Source organism: Gossypium hirsutum, chromosome A04 (genome assembly GCF_007990345.1).
Source record: "Gossypium hirsutum isolate 1008001.06 chromosome A04, Gossypium_hirsutum_v2.1, whole genome shotgun sequence".
Classification (NCBI taxonomy): Eukaryota; Viridiplantae; Streptophyta; class Magnoliopsida; order Malvales; family Malvaceae; genus Gossypium; species Gossypium hirsutum.
In genome coordinates this window covers 14,906,176-14,925,690 of record NC_053427.1, presented here as the reverse complement: position 1 = coordinate 14,925,690, position 19,515 = coordinate 14,906,176, and the positions used below count along the sequence as shown (strand labels likewise).

Sequence of the window (19,515 nt, the reverse complement as noted above, 5' to 3'; positions counted from 1 at the left end):
ACTAGGATTAGGTGGGGCGACAACCCTAGTTAAACAATCTAGGGTTTGTCGTCCCTTACTTTAAACATGAGGGGCTTTGGGGCCTTTCCCATATTAGGTCTAATTACAAGTACTTAATGAATTTTTAAACTGATACTTTATAATTTGATCCAACCCAATATTTATTTTTCTATATCCCAAAATAAAATCTTAAATTAATGTAAATTAATTAATTTCCTAATTAAATAATTTTCTCAACCCAATTCTAATTCTGTTAAAATCGTGATGACTTTATTGTAAAAGAATCTATAAGAAAATATATTTAATATTTCTATATTCAACGGATTCATTATACCAAATGATTTGTTTTTATTTTAGGACTTCATTTAATTTGAAAACCATAAATTCATTTCCACATCATTTTCATTTCATTTTGGAGAAATTCACATTCATTTCCAAATGTTTCTTATTTCTCTATTTTTACCATTTCTATCTATTTATGTTCATTTCATTCAACATGCAATTAATTTCTAGTTTGAATGAGCTATTGGAGAGATAGATTAGACATATATGATTAGGGCTCAAATTATTTATAATTAAGTTCTAGCTTTTCGTTTATATACTCATTTAGTCAAGAAGTCATTCCACTATAGTATCGTGACTGAGCTCTCCCCAACGGCATACCATTATTAAAACAACTCGATCAGTGCTCATCCAATGACATTGTCATAAGTGTGTTACACTAATAGGATATCCTTAATCTCTTTGGGATAAATCTGTTCTCCCAATATGACCCTATTTTATCTCATGGTAACCATAACATCTTCCTTCACGAAAAGTCAATTACTATCAAATAGTAATCAAGTCATTCATCATAAAGACGAACGACCCGTGACCACGTTTACTTTTCATCAACCATGTAATGCCAATGAGAGGATATGATTTACCCATATCTCGAGCTATGAATTCCACACTTGTGAATGACGTTACATACTATAGAAGTCGTATACCCAACATATAAGCTTTTGGTTCCTTATCTATTTGAACTCAAGTTTTTACTTACATCGAAGTATACGAGTTATGCATACATAGTCTGTAATCCACTTAGGATTAAGGTATGTCACATTTTAAACATCACAAGTGAATAAATCTATAAATGGATTCAGGATCTATTCTTCTTGGGTCTATGTTCTATGGATACAAGCTATTTAATGCTCCAAGTTCTTATTTTTTTTTTATTCTGGACCACGAGAGTTATTTGTTTCGATCTGTATCTTTCTACCAGTAATAGGTATTGGTATTTATCCAAATTTCGTCCTCTCATTATCAGGTGAGAAGTTTGAAACTATTCTATATAATTATTTTTATAGATAGTTTTCATGAATCAAAAAAAATCAAAAAGGAATCCTATGGTTTTTAAAATTGTTCGTTGTACAATGAAAAAGAAAAAAAAGAAGTCTTTTTATGTTTAATTCCTTATGTTATGCGTTGTATCTGCGATAATATCATCTCTTTCGATGGAGAAGGGGGCTATGCCCCATTCTATTTCTACATCTAGGATCCGACTTGTATCATTGATAATAATAGGAACTGAACCATTATGGTAAAGAAAAGTTTGATTCATAGGGAGAAGAAGAGGCAAAAATTGGAACAAAAATTTCATTTGATTCATCGATCCTCAAAAAAAGAAATATCGAATCTAAGAGAAATTCTAGAGAATGTTTGCTACCCTGAGATTTTCTTGTCTTTCCTGACCGATAAGGAAAAAAATTGGGTCAAAAGAAAATGCCATTTTGGAGTATTATCAACAATTTTCTTGTATAGGCAGGGATTCGGTATTTTCTGAATTTCCTAAAATTCAGGGTTGGTCCATTTTTTTTATTACTTATATTTATATCATATTTACCTTTAATCAATATTATCTTTATCTTCATATTGTTTTTGTTTATTCAATTTCAATATTATGAGTCCTAATTAGAATAGGAATTCTTATGGTATCAATTTAGGGTCTATGATTTTAAAAAAGTTGTTCTTTATATAGAATGATTCCCATTTCAGTCGATTTCTTCATTCAATTCAATGATTCAGGATCTATTCTTCTTGGGTCTAGTTTAATGTATTATTAGTCCAGTCAGTCACATCTATGTCTCTATTTTCTAGGAGTCATCCGCTCCAATGCCCAAGACAAGGCATCTCTCAATAGGACTTCAATCAAATAATAAATACGTGTGGTGTCTACAAGTGTGATAGGTTAGTTGTAATAAAATTTATACAACGGGGTACAGGAGTACTCCGAGATCAAACCCACAAAAGTCAACGATTAAGTGAATTCTAGCTACTATCATGCAATTAAAGAGTCTAACCAACTATTCGCTAAGTACTATTTTATGACAAACCATTAATTTGAGAGAAATTAAACTAATTAATAACAAATTAATAACAAAAGGTGGTTGGTTGAATTCAATATGATTAATTAATTATCGAATTAGGGATGTATATTACTTAAACTCCTAAAATGGCTCCATTTTACCTCTCGGTCTTTGTTTTATCAAATTAAACAAATTAGTTTGGTTTATCTCTCGACCTCACCCAACTAACCCAGGACTAATGAATTCGTTCCCAATAAGCTTACCTCCCGGTCTTACTTATCTTAATTTTCTCTTAGAGGCGTTAATCCTAAGTTTTGAAATTTATTCAATTTAGTCTAATTTATTACAATTTAGTCCCTAACCAAAAACTTGTTTAACCATATATCCACCAACCAACCTTCTAGGGTTTAGCTACCCATTACTGTGTTTAAACTAACAAACATCAAAGAAACAACCATTAGCACTATCAACATAAAACTCAATAGAAAGATGAAAGCTTGGTTTTTACTAAAAAAAAATCAAGGAAAACAAACTAGAAGTAAAATAAACAACCAAGAACAACAAAATTAAGATTTCTAACAGATAAAAAGGAAACAAATTGATATAACATTAAACTAAATATTAGAATGTGATTACAGCCAAGTTTAAGGTACTAAACAGGTAAATAAAATTAACTCTAAAAATGCAAAGAAAAATAAAGAAATAAATAGAAAATTAAAACCCTAAATATAGGAAAGAAGAAATGAAAACCTAAAAATGAGAGAAAAACTAAGAAGATAAACTAAACTTGTGTCTAATGCCTAATGTGTCTAATGTTTCCTCTTCTCAGCCAATTTTTGGCATTTTTTAGCTTCTATATGACCCATTTTTCTTGACCAAAATGCCCCTTAATGTGTCTTTTTGAATGGCGCTTCGGTTGGACAAGGACTAACCTTATTGGCAATTTTTGTCTCCACACACGACAGTGATATCGCGATTCCCAAAGGTGGATATCGAGATATCGCAGACAATCTCCAACTAGAGGATCTTGGGGTGTTGGGTATCACAATACCACTGTAGGTGGCATTCTTCTCTTTATTTCAAGATTTTCGCGGGTACTGCGATGCCCACGCTTTGGTATTGCGATACCCCCTTCCTTGATGATGTTTTCGCTCAAGTTCGGCCATCGTCGAATTCCTACAACACTTAATCGATTGTTAAGGTCCAAATGGCGCATTTGGCCAATTTGGCTCTCAAAAGGAGTATAAAAACACATTAAACACTTATTCTATTTAATAACTAAAAACTAACCTAAATTACTAAAATGACACTTAAATTTCTCGAGAACAAGCTCCTAAAGCATAATAGGGAGCCTAATTTGACATATCAAATTATGATAGATCAAACTCCTCCACACTTAACTCTTTGCTTGTCCTTAACCAAACATACAAAACATGCAAAAAGACGACCCTTGGACTAAATTGGACAAAAAGGCAACATGGTAGTAAAACATTGAACTTGTATAAGGACTATCTCACACGTAACCTAAAAATGATATTTAGCTAACTTGGGTATTTTTAAAGCAAACAAAAAATCAATTTAACAAATTAAAAAGGCCAACAAATCTAGAAGCAATTCAAATGAGTATATGTACAATTGTGTTATCCATCAAAATAGCCTAGATAAATACATTATAGACACTCAAAACGAATTGAAGTTGTTCATCCGAGCAAATACAAACAAATCAAGAGAAATGTGTGAATGAAATGTTCGGGTCGCAAAGGTCTTCTAGGCTTGTAAGGTTCTGAGGTATAGGATGATTTGGAGTTCAAACAAAATGGTAGCTCAAGATGGTTTTGAGCATTAGAAACAGTGAAGCACATGACATTGTTCCCCCATTTGTCCTTAATTAATCGTGAAGGTCACCTCCTTATTTCTCATTCTCTCTTTTTCCTTATCTCTCTAAAAACTTAGAAGATTTTAAATGATATTGGTACGTACAATATGTAATACCCCTAACCCAACCCGATTCATCGAGTTTGGATCTCAGGTATTACAACACAAAATTCTTTAACTAAATTATCTAAACAGTTGTCAGATGTATTTTATTTAAAAAAAATTGTTATTATTTTAAAACTAATAGTCATATTGTTTAAGAACAAAGGAATATATTATTACAAAATTAATACATCAAATTTAATACATCTCTTAACAATATTGAAGTTATTTAAAGATCGAATCATAAGGCGCAGTCCTAACTACAACACATTTCCACTATATGCATAATAGCCAACTTCGCCACTTCTTTGGTGCCATCCAGGCATCATCCTTCCTAACGCAATCTCATATCTTATATCACTCAACTGATCTGCATTGGTGTAAAAATGAGTGGGTGAGCTTTACAATCTCAGTGAATGCTTAGAAAAACTACTACGCAAACAAGTCATCATGCATTAATGAAACATCTATATAGTATAATTACAACAGTACCAACTTTAATGTCATATTGTACTTACTTATGTATTGTTTAATGGTTTATTAACTTAGTAATCACATATACTTTTAAGCATATATCACATTACACATATAATCACATTTAAAGATAATTTGGCACTTGATCTATGAAACATAGAAGTGGACTCTATCATCACACATCAGATACACGGATCTCCAACACACCAATTGACTCATAGAGTCGAACATATCCCAAAAGTGAAGAATAAAGCTAACACTCTCCAACGTATTAAACATGTCCCGTTGAATAGAGCTTAGCTCATATTCCTTTATCTCTCCAGCCTATCCTAGGGCCTCAATGCCCAAAAACGCAATACATATAGGTGAGTACTCACAATCTATGGCATGCCAACTATATCTATCGGTCTCATGGATCACAAGGCCAAAATATACATTATTAACACACACATTTACTTACTGTTCACTGCACTTATTCACTGTAAATATCACATTATAAACACAACATTATCTCTGCCATTTTGCATGTAAAACATGCCTACATTTACACTTTAACAATGATAATTATGAACACATAACACATGCTATAACATCTTATCTCATTTCACATTTTCATAATCACACTAGCACATTTTTCACAAATTAAATTAAGAGTACAAGAAAGCTTACACTTGAAATTTAGAGTAGGGGTTTAGGCCACTTTTAAATTCTCAATTAACGCAATGAATTGTGTCCACAAGTAGCTATTCTAAACACTCACTAACTACTTTTGCCTTGACACCAAAAGCTCAAATATCCTTTCCTTAGCTCATAGAAGGTCCTAATGGATCCAAAGCTTCAACATAATAAATCACACAGCAATACAATCAACAATTAGCTAAGGCTCACCTCAAGCAATTAAAAACACAAGCCTAAGCTAGGTTATCATGAAACTGAAACCTTTAACATAGAACCTCAGAATTTCAATTATCTCGGTCGATACCCAATATTTTTACCTAAAATGAATTTCGTACATCTAATTCTTCCTCTATGACAAATGCTCAACCTTCAACCTACACAAAATTATTCAAATTCATGGTTTTGTAATTTTCGACATGTTATGGCAATTTCACAAAAAATCATTTAAACGCAAGAAATCTTTAACAAAGTTTAGAATCCTTCTAATAATGTCAAAAATAATTGAAAAATACTTTGAAACCACATTTTTACTCAAAATCCTGAAATCTACCATTAACGACCAAGTTTTCGGCTTTTATTTAAAACATATGTTTAAATGGCTAAAAACTCAGCTTTAAAGACATGATAACATTAAAAACTAATAAGAAATCAAACTGTTACCTTCAATGGAAGAAAAATGAGCTTTTAGGGAAACTCCAAGAAAACCTGCAAGTTTGAGAGGTAATGAAATCAATGGTATTTTTAGTGTTTTTATGAAATTCTAGAGGGATTTAATGCTTTGAAGATTGCAGGAAGTCAAAAGAATAAATTTTGGAAATAAAAATTTGATGAACAAAGGTTTGGATGCAAGGGACGGCACAAGAATAAGGGAAGAAGAAAAATTAACCTGAAATCTTTAGGAGAAAGGGGGAAAATAAGGTGTTTTTAAAGTTTTAGTTTAACTGCCTTTTAAAAACTCATAAAATTCCAAGCGCACTAAAAACCATAGTCGAAAACATTTACGGTTACCATGCGTACGAAATTCCAAGCACACTAAAGCTAAAATCCCTAGAATACCCTTAAAACTCATAGGCCTAATTTTGGGGTAACACTTCACTTGCCCAGGTACGTTCACATCTCTGCATTGATTCTTACCTCCTGAGTATCAGACTAAACTTGCATACTTGTATCATTCACTTCAATGGAGTTCTACACATATCATCATTTTACCTATCTCATCTTCACCATACTTGTATATTTACTAGTTACCACAGATCTAATCATCCATTTTATATTCGTATACTTCTATTTGTATAATTTACATAGAAGAGTCAGTGTAAAGATTCACCTGATACTCGCCTATAGTAGCTTGAAGCTCGTACTCGAACATTTAACATGAACTAGTAGCAACAACTACTTACAGAACATAAGATTATCATTAATACCCATTTATAGACAAATTTATAACTCTCCATCAATAGGAAAAACCCCCATGTAGGGTGTCTTATAGTTACAACTTACTGTTCGTATACCACTAAAAGACTTATTTTTTCAGAACTTAACATGCAAGACTATAACACTTACCCAGATATGAAATGATCATTTGATTAAACTAAATCTTAGCTCTCAGATAAATGAAGAAGATTTTTCAATGGATTTAAGAGGGAGAAAGAACCAAAATGCCATTTTTTCCAGAAAAAAGAACCCCTTTAGAATCCTTTCCCACACATATATATAACTGATGTTCTTATAGTGGAACTTGATAGGTGTCACAATCTTTCAGAACTTGTCTTTTTTATGGCCTACACATATTGAGAAGAATATAAATGAGTATCTAGTAAAGTAATTATAAGACCATTCTTAACCAGATCACTTTACAGCTCAACTAGCACTGTACTTAGACAACCAGGCGTACTATACCATTAGCACAAAATCATATCATAATTACCTTTTCACTTAGTAATTATTTCACTCCAACTAATAGAGAAATTTGACATAAGATCTTCACCTACCTGATATATGCCCATCTTAACCGCCAAAAGAAACAATTGGGCAGATAACATTTTTCCAAAACAATTTATTTTACTAGAAGCAAGTATTTCAAATTATGAATTGAAAGATTTCTATTTAAGCTTGACTTTGATTTTTCATTTGATCTTTTTTTTTCTGCTCTTTCACTTACAATGCTTTTAACTCTCATCTTGATTTTATTTCACATATATATATATGTTTTTTTGTACTAACTTACTTAGCAAGTTTTATATGTACCCTATCATATATCCTTTTCTTTTCCTTTCAAGCACACATGAAGCCAGCATAACGTCTCCACCTATCCCTCAAAGCCTATGGATCGACATCTATTACATACTGCCTTTTTATTGTTAGGGATGGAGAAGGATTAAGTTTTCAACTCGTTTAGGCTCAAGGCTTCAAAAATAAGGCTCATCAAAAAAGGATTAGTCAAGGCTCAAATTATGGAAGCTAATGGTTAATAACATAAAGGTAAGTCTTTTTGGCTCTAAGCTAAACAAACAATGCCTAAGGTCCTTCCAGAAACATTTCACAAGTTACATTTTCTATTATGCTTACAATTATTCAGATGAACAATCAACAATTAAAGCTTTATTTATCTACAAGTATATACACAATTCATTTATTCTATGGCACAATTTATACATTTTTCATTAAGAACGGGTGCTTCTAGTCTATTAAGAAAATTATCTTATTAAATTAACTAGTCTACTTTTAAGAATACTAAATTATCTAATATCAATCAAACTTTACATACTCGACTATCCAAAATACTTATTCAATATTTACGACCAATGGCCTATTTCTCAATTATTGTCCAAGCACCATGCAAACAAAAGAAAATACAAGAATTAAAAGAAAAATATTTTTGGAAATTTTTGATTTTTTTTAAAACAACGTAAAAGTTTAAATTAAACACACAAAAATAGGAAAACATAAAGCAACCAAACTATGTGCACCCCCGCACTTAAACCACACATTTCCCTTAATGTGTGCTTAAAACAGAAGGTAAGAAGGTTACCAAACTCCCCTAAAAGCGTTGAACTATATTGGCTAAAGCTGGGGTAGTCTACCTCTTTGTTGAAGTCAACTATGTAGTGTAGCTTCCGAGTGAATGAATGCACATAAAAACAAGCAAACAAACACAAAGAAAACAATTCCAAATAATAAAAGAAAAGCAAAAACAAAAAATAAGTCCTAAATAATCCAGTAGTTTTATAGTTATATACTGCATTTAATTTGACATGTTCACTTGCAAATGCCACATTTAATTTATATTATTGGCACAATTTTAACTCTAAACGTTAGTGCATTTAGAGGTGATCAAGTTGGTGGTGTTGTTGTTGGAGAGGTTTAGACATTGAATCCAAATTTATTAGGATAAATAGGAACATTAAAAATTATAGATACAGTTTTTATTTATTTTATTTCTATTTATTAATTTTAAATTTATTAAAAATACCAAAAAATATTTTTTTCAGGCAAAACGATCCACCTGTGGTAAATGATTTATCTTGGGGAAATCCTTTATTTGATGATCCATTCAAACCACAAGCCCTGATCCGTGAAGAGCTACTGATGGCTTAAAGAACGTTTTATGGGTATGCACTACCAACACTCAATGTTGTATGAGGCAGCATTGAACAACCAATGATCAACACCAATAATTTTAAGATCAAGATGACAATAATCCAAATGATCCAAAACACGTTGCAGTTCTGAGGGAACATTATGGAGGATCCAAACAAGCATCTTTAACGATTCCTCCAATTATGTGACACTTTAAAATACAACGGAGTAGCCAACAAGGTAGAGCATCTTCGATTATTCCTCTTTTCTTTATGTGACCATGTTGCTGATTAGTTAGATTCATTAGAACTAGGTTCCATTACTACATGGGACGAATTAGCGGGAAATGTTTTACATAAAATTTTCCCGATTAATAGATCCATTCAACTCTGTCAAGAGATCGCCAACTTCAAGCAATTTGACGTTGAAGTTTTATATGAAGCTTGGGATTGATTCAAGTCACTATTGAGAAAGTGTTCCCATCACAGAATGCAAGAGTGGTTCCAAACGCAAATATTTTATAATGGTTTAGACAATAATTTGCTGTCCACTTTTGATGGAGCATCCAGAGGTGTTTCAATGAACCATACATACGAGCGAGAATGTAAATTATTGATGACATGGCTATGAACTCGTATATGTGGCCAAACAAGAGGTTCACTTACAGCCAAAAACCACAAGTGACAAAAGCCATAAAAAAAGTGGACACTTATCAAATTATTTTAGAGAAGTTGAATTGATTGGAAGTGGTAGCTAAACTGACCATTACAAAGTCGACCTAACACTACGAGAAAAACTTGGATCATCAATTGGATGAAGTTAACTACGTGGGTAATAGGGGTGGAAATCCCTATTCGAACACATACAACCACGATTGGAAGGATCATCCGGACCTAAAATAGGGAAGAAATCATGAAGTGGAAATTATGTGTAAAATCGAGTAATTCTTCCTTACCAACCTCCACATATACAAAAATCTCAAGATCGCTCCATGGGGAATGACCATACTGTATATTGTCAATGACTCAATTAGATAGAGGGAGAGATTTAGTCAATAAAGACGAACATCCAACAAGTACAGTCTAAATGTACTTTAACTAAAAACAAGTTGATGAATTTCAAAGAAGGCATCCAGAATAAAATGAACCAAATGAACCAAATGACGGAGATGATGAGTAACATGCAAAGGTACATTTGTATTAGAATACTGAGCAAATATAGAGAATAATCCTTAGAATGAGGGAAAAGAGCACGTAAATGATACCACTTTGTGATCTAGTAAGACTCTTAACGATATTAAATCCCCTTTTCAACCAAACAAGGATTTGCAAGAATCCATCAAGGAATCCATGGATGAAAAGAAGATGATGAGCCGATCGAACAAGTGACGAAATCAGTGGTAGAGCCAGTAATCACATCAATGATTGAGGACAAACGAAAGAGGGATGAAGTAGATTTTGTAGGATTCTTGAACTTATTTAAGTCCCGTAATGTTAATCTACCCCTATTGGAGCTAATCGATAAAATGCAAAAATATGCCAAGTACTTAAAAGAAATTATGTCTAAGCATAAAAAAATTAAAAATGGAGAAGAAATTGACATTGATGCCTCTTGTAGTGTTATTATTTTGAAAAATATACCCCCTAAATTGAAATATTCGGGTAGTTTTACAATTTCTATAGAAATAGGGGATATTTATTTTAGTAAGGCCTTTTGCGATTTAGGGGCCAATATTAATTAATTCCTCTATTAATCTATAGAAAACTTGGATTAAGGGAGTTAAGGAACCCTTAAATAACACTACAGTTAGCTGATAGATCCTTAGTACACCTAAAAGGTGCACTCGAAGACGTATTGGTTAAAGTGAGGAATTTTATTGCCCCAATTAATTTTGTAGTTATTGACTTCTAGGAAGATCCAGAGATCCCCATACTGTTGGGTAGACTGTTTTTAGCAACTTCTAGATCAAACATTCATCTTGAGAAAAATGAATTAACAATAAAAATTGATAGTGAACTAGATGTGTTTAAATGCGGCAAAGATTCCCAAGATGAGGGATTCGAAAAATAATTAGGGAATGTTTTGCATTATTCTATGTAATCCCTAATTATCTTGATCAAAGGTATGTTTCAAGTGTGACGTGTGTAGGAAAACTTGGTCTGAGGGAACAAGGCAAGTGGAAGGAATCGGACAAAATAGATCTCTCGAGGATGAAAGGCAACAATCAACAAAGGAACAAAAAGTTGATGGCGGATAGTAACAGGTTGATGGATGAGTTTGGTAGCCATACTCAATTTTAATCATCGCAAATCATCTCTATAAATATGTAGTTTTGTGTTTTTTCAGATTTTTAAGGGTTGTAAGTATGAATTTTAATTGTAATTAGGTTAAAATAGGTTAGCTTAGGGCTAGGATGACTTTAGAAATGTTTTGAAGTGATTAGGCACAACCCCAAGGAGTCTGGCATGTCTGAAAACATCATTTTCACAAAGTCTAATACGTGTTGCAACACATGTACCCCTTTTTGTGGTGATATGCTACTTCGAAACAAAGGAGTGGAAAACCCAAGGCCATGTAGCGACACGCGACTTCGAACCAAAATTTTTCACAATTTCAAACTTGTGACGTGACATAGCATTTCAAAACAAAAATCCTAGGAGATTAGGGCAACGTGTCGCGACACGCAAAACCCTATGTCTTGACACGATGTCATTTTCTACAATTTCCAGTTTATTTTAACACGTGGCCCGTTGGATTTTCTATATAAGTCGTATAGTTTTAGACCTATTTTTTCACTTTCAAACACACCAAAGGAGCACCCAAAAGTAGGAGCCATTGTACATCTTCTCTATTGTTGTTGCTTTAGTTTGAGCATCCACACCTCTGTTCATTTGTAATCTCTTCTCCCTTTACTTGTCAATTAATTTTTTTCTTGTGTATCTCCCTTCTTTGGCTGCCAAAATACATCAGAGTTGAGCCAAACATGAACAATCAATGTTAGACGTTCCATATTTATTTGGTAAGCGCTTTGTTCTTATAATTTGAATCGTTACTATTTATGGCACCCTGTAAAGCATGTTGTGCTTAAGAACCACCAACTGACTTTGACCCTACTCACCTCTATAACACGAAAGTTGAGCGCTACTATATGCAAATGAATGGATGTACATTCATTCAAGAGTGAAGGTTTGACCCTTGTTAATCGAGTGCGATATGATTTGGGACTTGATGGAGTTCCACCACTGGTGCAATTTCTGCTCGACCCCGAACGAGTCAATAGTCACCATTGTTTATGAATTTTACACGTCCCTTAAGGAACAAGAAATTTTTCAGCACCCAAGTGATATTTTTAATTATGTTAGAGTCTAGGGTAAAGATGTACTGGTAACACCTTGGGAAATCTGTGCCTAATATGATGCACCATATTATGCCTTAGGTTATTTAGGCTTTGTTGACTTAAAGTGGATGCTATTTTACATTATCTCACTCGAGGGCATGGTGAGTAGACTTGCCAAGTCAGTTCTAATGTTCCTGTTAAATTTAATCAAACCATTATGTTTCCGATGGCTAAGATGTGGGTGCAATTCATTTTCACCCCCATCTTACTAACACAAAATGTCTCTTACATCACTGCCTTTTAAGTGGTTTTGCTTCACTCTATTTTGCAGAGAAAACAAGTATGCATTGGCTAGTAAATTTATCAGGAGATGTAACAGTGCATTAGTGACCAAAAGTGAGACATGTACTTCCCCCATTTAGTGATGACCCTCTGCAAATAGGTGAATGTTACAATGTCCCCTGTGGATCAATTCATGATGTCAAAGAAAAAAGTCCTCAAAAATAATATGTTCTCTCAATTCGTTGAGCTCCAATGAAAGCAAGTGAAAGAATGGAATCAACACCAAAAGGAAAGGATAGACGTACCACCGGCACCCAAGGAAAGAGCAGAATTGAGGACCAACTCACCGTTCTAACAATTATGTTCGATATGGAATGAGCTATTAGGTGGATGCAAGAAATGTCCCTGATGAGCATTGACTATGTGTAGAGGCATGATATACGAGTGCCTAACCTGTCACCAAATAAGTACGTGCCCTTTTCTCGCTCCAATGAGACTGAGGGGGAGCCGAGGAGGAAGACGATGGTGATGATGACAATGATGATGACAATGATGATGGTGATGATGATGAGGAGGAGGAGCCTTTTCGAGCACTGGACTACGAGGAAACGTTTTAGTCGGAACACCCCATGACTATGAGAATCAAATTTCGTAGCCCAAGCCTATAGAGCCCGGCCCAACCTTCGGGTGAGAGGACGACCAAGACTGTTGTGGGAAGAGGCAATGGAAAGGGAGTAATGGGAACAGAGTCAGTGCACAACTCCAATTGATTTGGAAATTTTTTATTTTTATTTTGGACTTGCAATTTATATTTTTGGCATGATTTTTATTTTTCTATCTTTCATACTTCAGTTATTCTTTTGTTAGTTTTATTTCTCTATTAGCTAATTTCTGTGTAGGAACCCCATTTTTTTTATGGAAAAAAATTTTGAAGCTCAATTGGGAAGGATAAGACTACCCAACATTGCGCATGAGACTATCGCACTAATCGATAATTTTGTTCCCCTATTTTATTTTTGTGCACATTAGGGGCAATGTGTTTAATAAAATCTAAGGGTAACTGTAACAGCCCGATTTTAGCTAAATTAGAACAGTGGTTTTGAAACCACGAATCCGATGTCAAAAAATTATTTTAATATTATTTTTTGTGTTTACAGCATGATAGCATGTATGTGTGAAAATTTCGTGAACTAATTTTATCGTTTAATTACTCAATTTGAGAAAAAAGAACTTAATTACGTAAATTGCAAAAGTTGCATATTGTTTGTTTAAAGTGCTTCAGTGCTATGATTTAATAAATCAAAGGTACTTATGTTGTAATTAGACCATTAACAGTGTAAGTGGACAATTATAACCATCCATTATATGATTTTATATGTTTATAGCCAAGGGTAATATAGTAAAAGTTATAATTTAGTAAAAACAAAGTCAAAATTTATTTTTGTTCATCTTTGGCAACCAAAAATTAGAAAAGGAAGATAGGGTTTTAGCTCAATTTTTTTTATTTCTATGTTTTTGTGATCATTGCTTCGTATTCTAGTTAACCCGTACCTTAGATTTTGAATTTGTTTAAGATTTTGAGAGTTTCCATTGATGAGTTTATGAGCTCTTTGATGTTTGAAGGTGAAATATGATTTTTGATGATAGATTTTCATATTTTGCAAAGTGATTTTTGACAAAAATGTTAAAAAGGGATTAAATTGTAAAATTTGTAAATTAAGGGGTTGAAATGTGATATAAGTGAAAGTTTTGGACTGCTAGGGACTTATATGCAATTCGGCTAAGTATGGGTTAAATGGAATTGTATGAATATTTTTTATTTGTGAAATAGGGACTAAATTGAATAAATGTGAAAATTTAGGGGCTAATGTGTAAAAAGGCCAAAAATGTATGATTTGGATTAAATCGAATGAATGGTTGATTGAATTAGTTAATTTTGAATACATATAGATCAAGAAAGAAAGAATTCGAATTTAGATTGGGGGAAAAGCAAGGTTATTGAGTAGTCGAACCGGTCCATCAATTCTGTATACTAGGTAAGTTCGTATAATTGAACTTAAATGTATACCTATATATTTGATGAATGAAATTGATATATTAATTATTCTATTGGAGAAATGATGAGATATCGAATGAAATGTATGAATTGAGTAAGGCAAGTTGCCGAATAAGACCATAGCCGGGCTATGGCAATGGAATAATAAGACCATAACCAGGTTATAGCATGTGAATGAAAGACCATGGCAGGGCCTTGGCAATGTATGTGTAAGACCATAGTTGGACAATAGCATTGGAAAAATCGATGAATTTTTATTGAAAGCATTTGTAAACCGGAGGGGTTTGATAAAAGTGTTGATGAGAAATAGATATGTATCATAAGGTATGTATGGAAGATTATTCAAGTATCGACATAGATGAAGTTGAGAACTTATGAATGATGATATGGACAAATTTTATGATAGCTCATGAATTGATGCTTTAAATGTTTATGATATTATCTATTTTGAATTGTAAGAGAATGTTGGGATTATTTTATGTTCACATACGAACTTACTAAGCTTATAGCTTATTGTGTGTATTTGTTTCGATGTTTTATAGTTCTACGAAGCTAGCACAGATCCAGGGATCGTCAGAGACTTCATTGCACTATCGATAATCTATTTTGGTACTTTTAAAGCTATGTATGTATGGTATATGGCATGTATAGGCTTGTATCAATTTGGTATGTTTGATGGATGTGTATTTTGGCCATTTATGTTGGCATAAGATGATAAACTTGATGATGTTTTATGTTTAGAGACTTCATCGCACTATCAATCATCTATTTTGGTACTTTTGAAGCTATGCATGTATGGTATATGGCATGTATAGGCTTGTATCAATTTGGTTTGTTTGATGGATGTGTATTTTGGCCATTTATGTTGGCATAAGATGATAAACTTGATGATGTTTTATGTTTAATGTTTGGTAATAGCTCTATATTGAATGAATGTGGTTAAGTGGTTATGTATGTTTGGATTAGTTTTGTTAAATGAATTATATATGTGTATTATGATTAGTAAAGCAAGTTAGGTTGTTTGGTATTTGAATAGGTAAATGGTATGGAACTGAGTATTGAATTAGTTGAAATAGATAAGGTATGATTATGTATTGTTTGATGAACTTTGGCTACTTATTTGTGACTTAAAATTGTACCAATTCAGTTTACTTAGGTATGTGCAAAAAGGGTGGCAAATTGGCTTTGCAAATGGCCTATTTTTGTCCACACGGGCAGAGACACGAGCGTGTGTCTCAGCCCTGTGCGACACACGATTAGGTTACACGGCCGTATGTCCCCTGGTTTTAAAAGTAAATTAAAGTCAGTATGCTCCACATGGCCTCACACATGGGCGTGTGATCGGTCGTGTCGCACAAGTTAGTATACCCTCCTAAATGGCACATGGCCTAGCACACGGGCGTGTGACTTGGGCATGTGTGGCAACTTCGAAGGGCACACGGGCTAGACACACAGGCGTGTGGTCGGCTGTGTGACCCAAGTCAGTATGTATGCCGTATTTTCACACGGCCTGAGACACGAGCTTGTCTGGAGCCGTGTGAGGCACACGGCCTGTTCACACGAGCGTGTGACCCTTGTATGTTTGAAAATTTTATAAGTTTTCCAAGAATTTTATATGTTATTAGTTTAGTCCCGAACCATTTCTAAAGCATGCTTAAGGCCTCGTAGGCCTTTATAAGGGACAATGCGAATATGATTGAATGATATTTGAGTATGGATGCATAAATGTATGAGTTTTGTATGTCAAATGATATGTATTGATTGGTAATACCTTGTAACCCTATTCTGATCATGAATACGGGTGGGGGTGTTACAGTAACATAGAAAGTTTTAGGAACTTTTAACTTTTTCCTTATTTTTCTTGTCAATTTTTAGGAAAATTTTAGAATAAAATTTTTTATGATGTTTTGTTAATGCTCGACCTTGTAGAAATACAAGTGATTGGTTAGGAGCATGTAAATAGGATTTTGTGAATAATCAGTAAATTTAGTTTGATAATAATTAATTCTACATTGTGAATAGGTTGAAGTATGTTAGGTATACCATGTGATAGATGAATACACAAATAACATGCATGTTAATTATATTTTAGGTTGTAAAAATTGATAAATTTAGTTAATTTGATCCATGTATTGAAATACCTTAGGATGAATTAAGGTATTGTTTGGTAGACGAAATAGAGCTAAAAAGCCTACCTAATACTTGAATTCCCTAGTACCCTATTTTGAGCCTAAATCCATTTTCATGATGAACCATTAATGAAACCATGAGTCGAACATATAATTGTTTAATCCTTTTTCTTTTGGTCCTCGTACGAATTTAGACGTCAGGCTATTAGTATTAAGGGTAGGTAGATACATAATGGAAGTTTCAAAATAAAGAAAAATTAAAGTGAACCTAAAGAACGATGCGGTATAGTGAATATAAGATTCTTGCAAACTTGTGTTTGAGTAGAAAAATCAATCAAAAGAAAAGTTTGTGAAGGATAAAAAGCCAAGTGAGAAAACCTTGAATATATAAAAGCAAAATGAGAGAAAAGAAAAGGAAAAAAAAGAAAATAGAAAAAGAAAAGTACTCATGTTTGCATAAAAAGCTCGTTAAGATGACTGTACTTATGAATACTACACAGTATCTTAGTAATTGGAGAGGAAATGAAGGTGAGGGAAGTGGATATAAGGTGGTGAGCTTAATTGGGACATTTGGGGGAGTATTGGGAACAATATAATGTGTCAAACTACTTTCGTGCTTAAACCATTTTGTTGTACCTAATCTTGAATTTTGAACCAACTTAAGCCGCAGAATGTTACAAGTTGAAAACTCTTATGTGAGTTAGGTATACACTGCATGGATGAAAATTAATCTAAGTTTTGAAAAGTTTTACCACTTAGGGTACTTTTAGCATAATTTTATAGTTTTGTTTTTTTTTATCGAATTCTATAATTAGCATCCTTTAGTCTGTTTACCTTGTAATTTACTGAAGTAGTCTATCTGGCATTAAAAATCGGGAGTTAATTACATATCGCACTAGAATTACATGATTATGTATAACATTTTGTTTGCATTGCTCTGATTCAGTCTCTTGTATGAAGTATTCTTGAATACATTATCTTTGCCTTTTTCTTTTTCTTTTTTTTTAGTTTCTAGCTTTCTTTTTCATTTGCTTGAGGACAAGTAATGACTTAAGTGTGGGGGCATTTGATCTGCCACAAATCGTAATGGCAGATTTAGTACTTTTCAGCACTTAACGAGCTTGTTTTATAAGCATTTCAATATGTTTCATTACATTTTTGCATTTCTTAGTCTAGGATTAAAATATTGCAAAATAAGTATTTTTACGCATTATTTTGAGTTAGTTGACCTAATCGGGCCAATATCAGTCTTAAGGTGGTTTTAATGATTTACTTGAGTGTGCAAGACACGTAAATTTAGGCTCAAGATGCATAAGGAATGGAAGCCAAGTTGTAACACAAGCTTTTGGACTTGCAACACAACAAAGCTGATAAGGAAAGCCATATTCGAAGTTGTGTGTCTCGACACAAGTGCGACGTGAGGCCAAAAATAAGCAAGGGTGCTTTCATCGCTTCGTCGCACAATGAATCTTTTTATGTAATTAAGGATGGTGTTTACCCTAATTAGGGCTACTAAACACCCCTATAAATAGCTAAGTTGTTGTGGAAAGCGTAATAGCCCATATTTACCCAGGCCCATAAAATAAATAAATAAAAAATAAAAAAAATTATCAAATAATAAAGTCCATTTACAGTCCATTTACAAAGCCCAAAACTCGGTTGCATTTATAGCCCAAAATCCATTAACCCAATACCCGGTTACACCCAAGCCCGTACTGTAGCCCAGATACCCAAATGCTGCCCAAAATTCATTAAACCCAAAATACACAGGGCCCAAGTGGCCCAATTCGTTAACAGAAGACGGAAAGCCTAGGGTTTCTGAAACCCTAGGCGCCGCAAGCACGCTGACACCAGGCCTGAATTCGTGCCGCAATTGGCGCGCCAATCCCACCACCGGTACCCCATCGTTGCCTCAATCAGCGCGCCAGTGAATCGTCATCAGCGCCCGATCGTCACTGTTTCCATCGTCATCACCTACAAAAGGGGAAAGAAAAACACAGAAAATATGGAAAGGAATAGAACAGAAAAGACACCAAATTTGTACTTAGAAAACAGAGGCTATAAAAGCCAAAAATTTTTACTGTAATGGGATATAGGCAAACGATTGATATACATATAGACAGAGATACACGCATATATACACAGAAGAAAGAAATAAGAGCAGTTTATTTTCTGAAAAAGGTGATTTAGCTACATATTTGTTTATAGTTTATATCTCTGTTTAACACATATAAATCGTTTTTTTCTAAAAAACTGTTAAGTATTAAAAAAGGGAAAAGTTTACCCGTGATTTGCCCGGAAAAACGAAGGCTTTTAGCATTCCAACCGCTGTGTACAGGGCGCGTGTGCGCGTGCAGCCCAGTGGCCGGAGGCCGGAGCTGGAGGGCTCCTCTCTTCTCCTCTTTCAGAGGATTTTAGGTTTTTTTTTAGAAAACTGATTGTAAAATGAATTTTGGGCTAAAATTTGACATATATAGCATTACAAAAACGACGTCGTTTTGCTTAGTTCAATAAGCACTAAAACGGCACCGTTTAAGTGAATGATCCGCGCATTGACCCGTGACCCAGGGAGGATCCGCGTGTTTTTGGTAAAAGGGCTAATTGTCCAATTGATCCTTCCGCATTTTTAATATTTACCATTTCATTTTATTTTTA

The 19,515-nt window shown here is 33.7% G+C and overlaps 1 non-coding gene across 1 annotated transcript; it reads right to left on the bottom strand.

Moving 5' to 3' along the window:
• Positions 1-9,442: 9,442 nt before the first annotated feature.
• Positions 9,443-9,547, bottom strand: LOC121228809 (small nucleolar RNA R71). Its single transcript, XR_005926384.1, has one exon. It is a non-coding gene; the product is annotated as a small nucleolar RNA R71 (small nucleolar RNA).
• Positions 9,548-19,515: the final 9,968 nt, after the last annotated feature.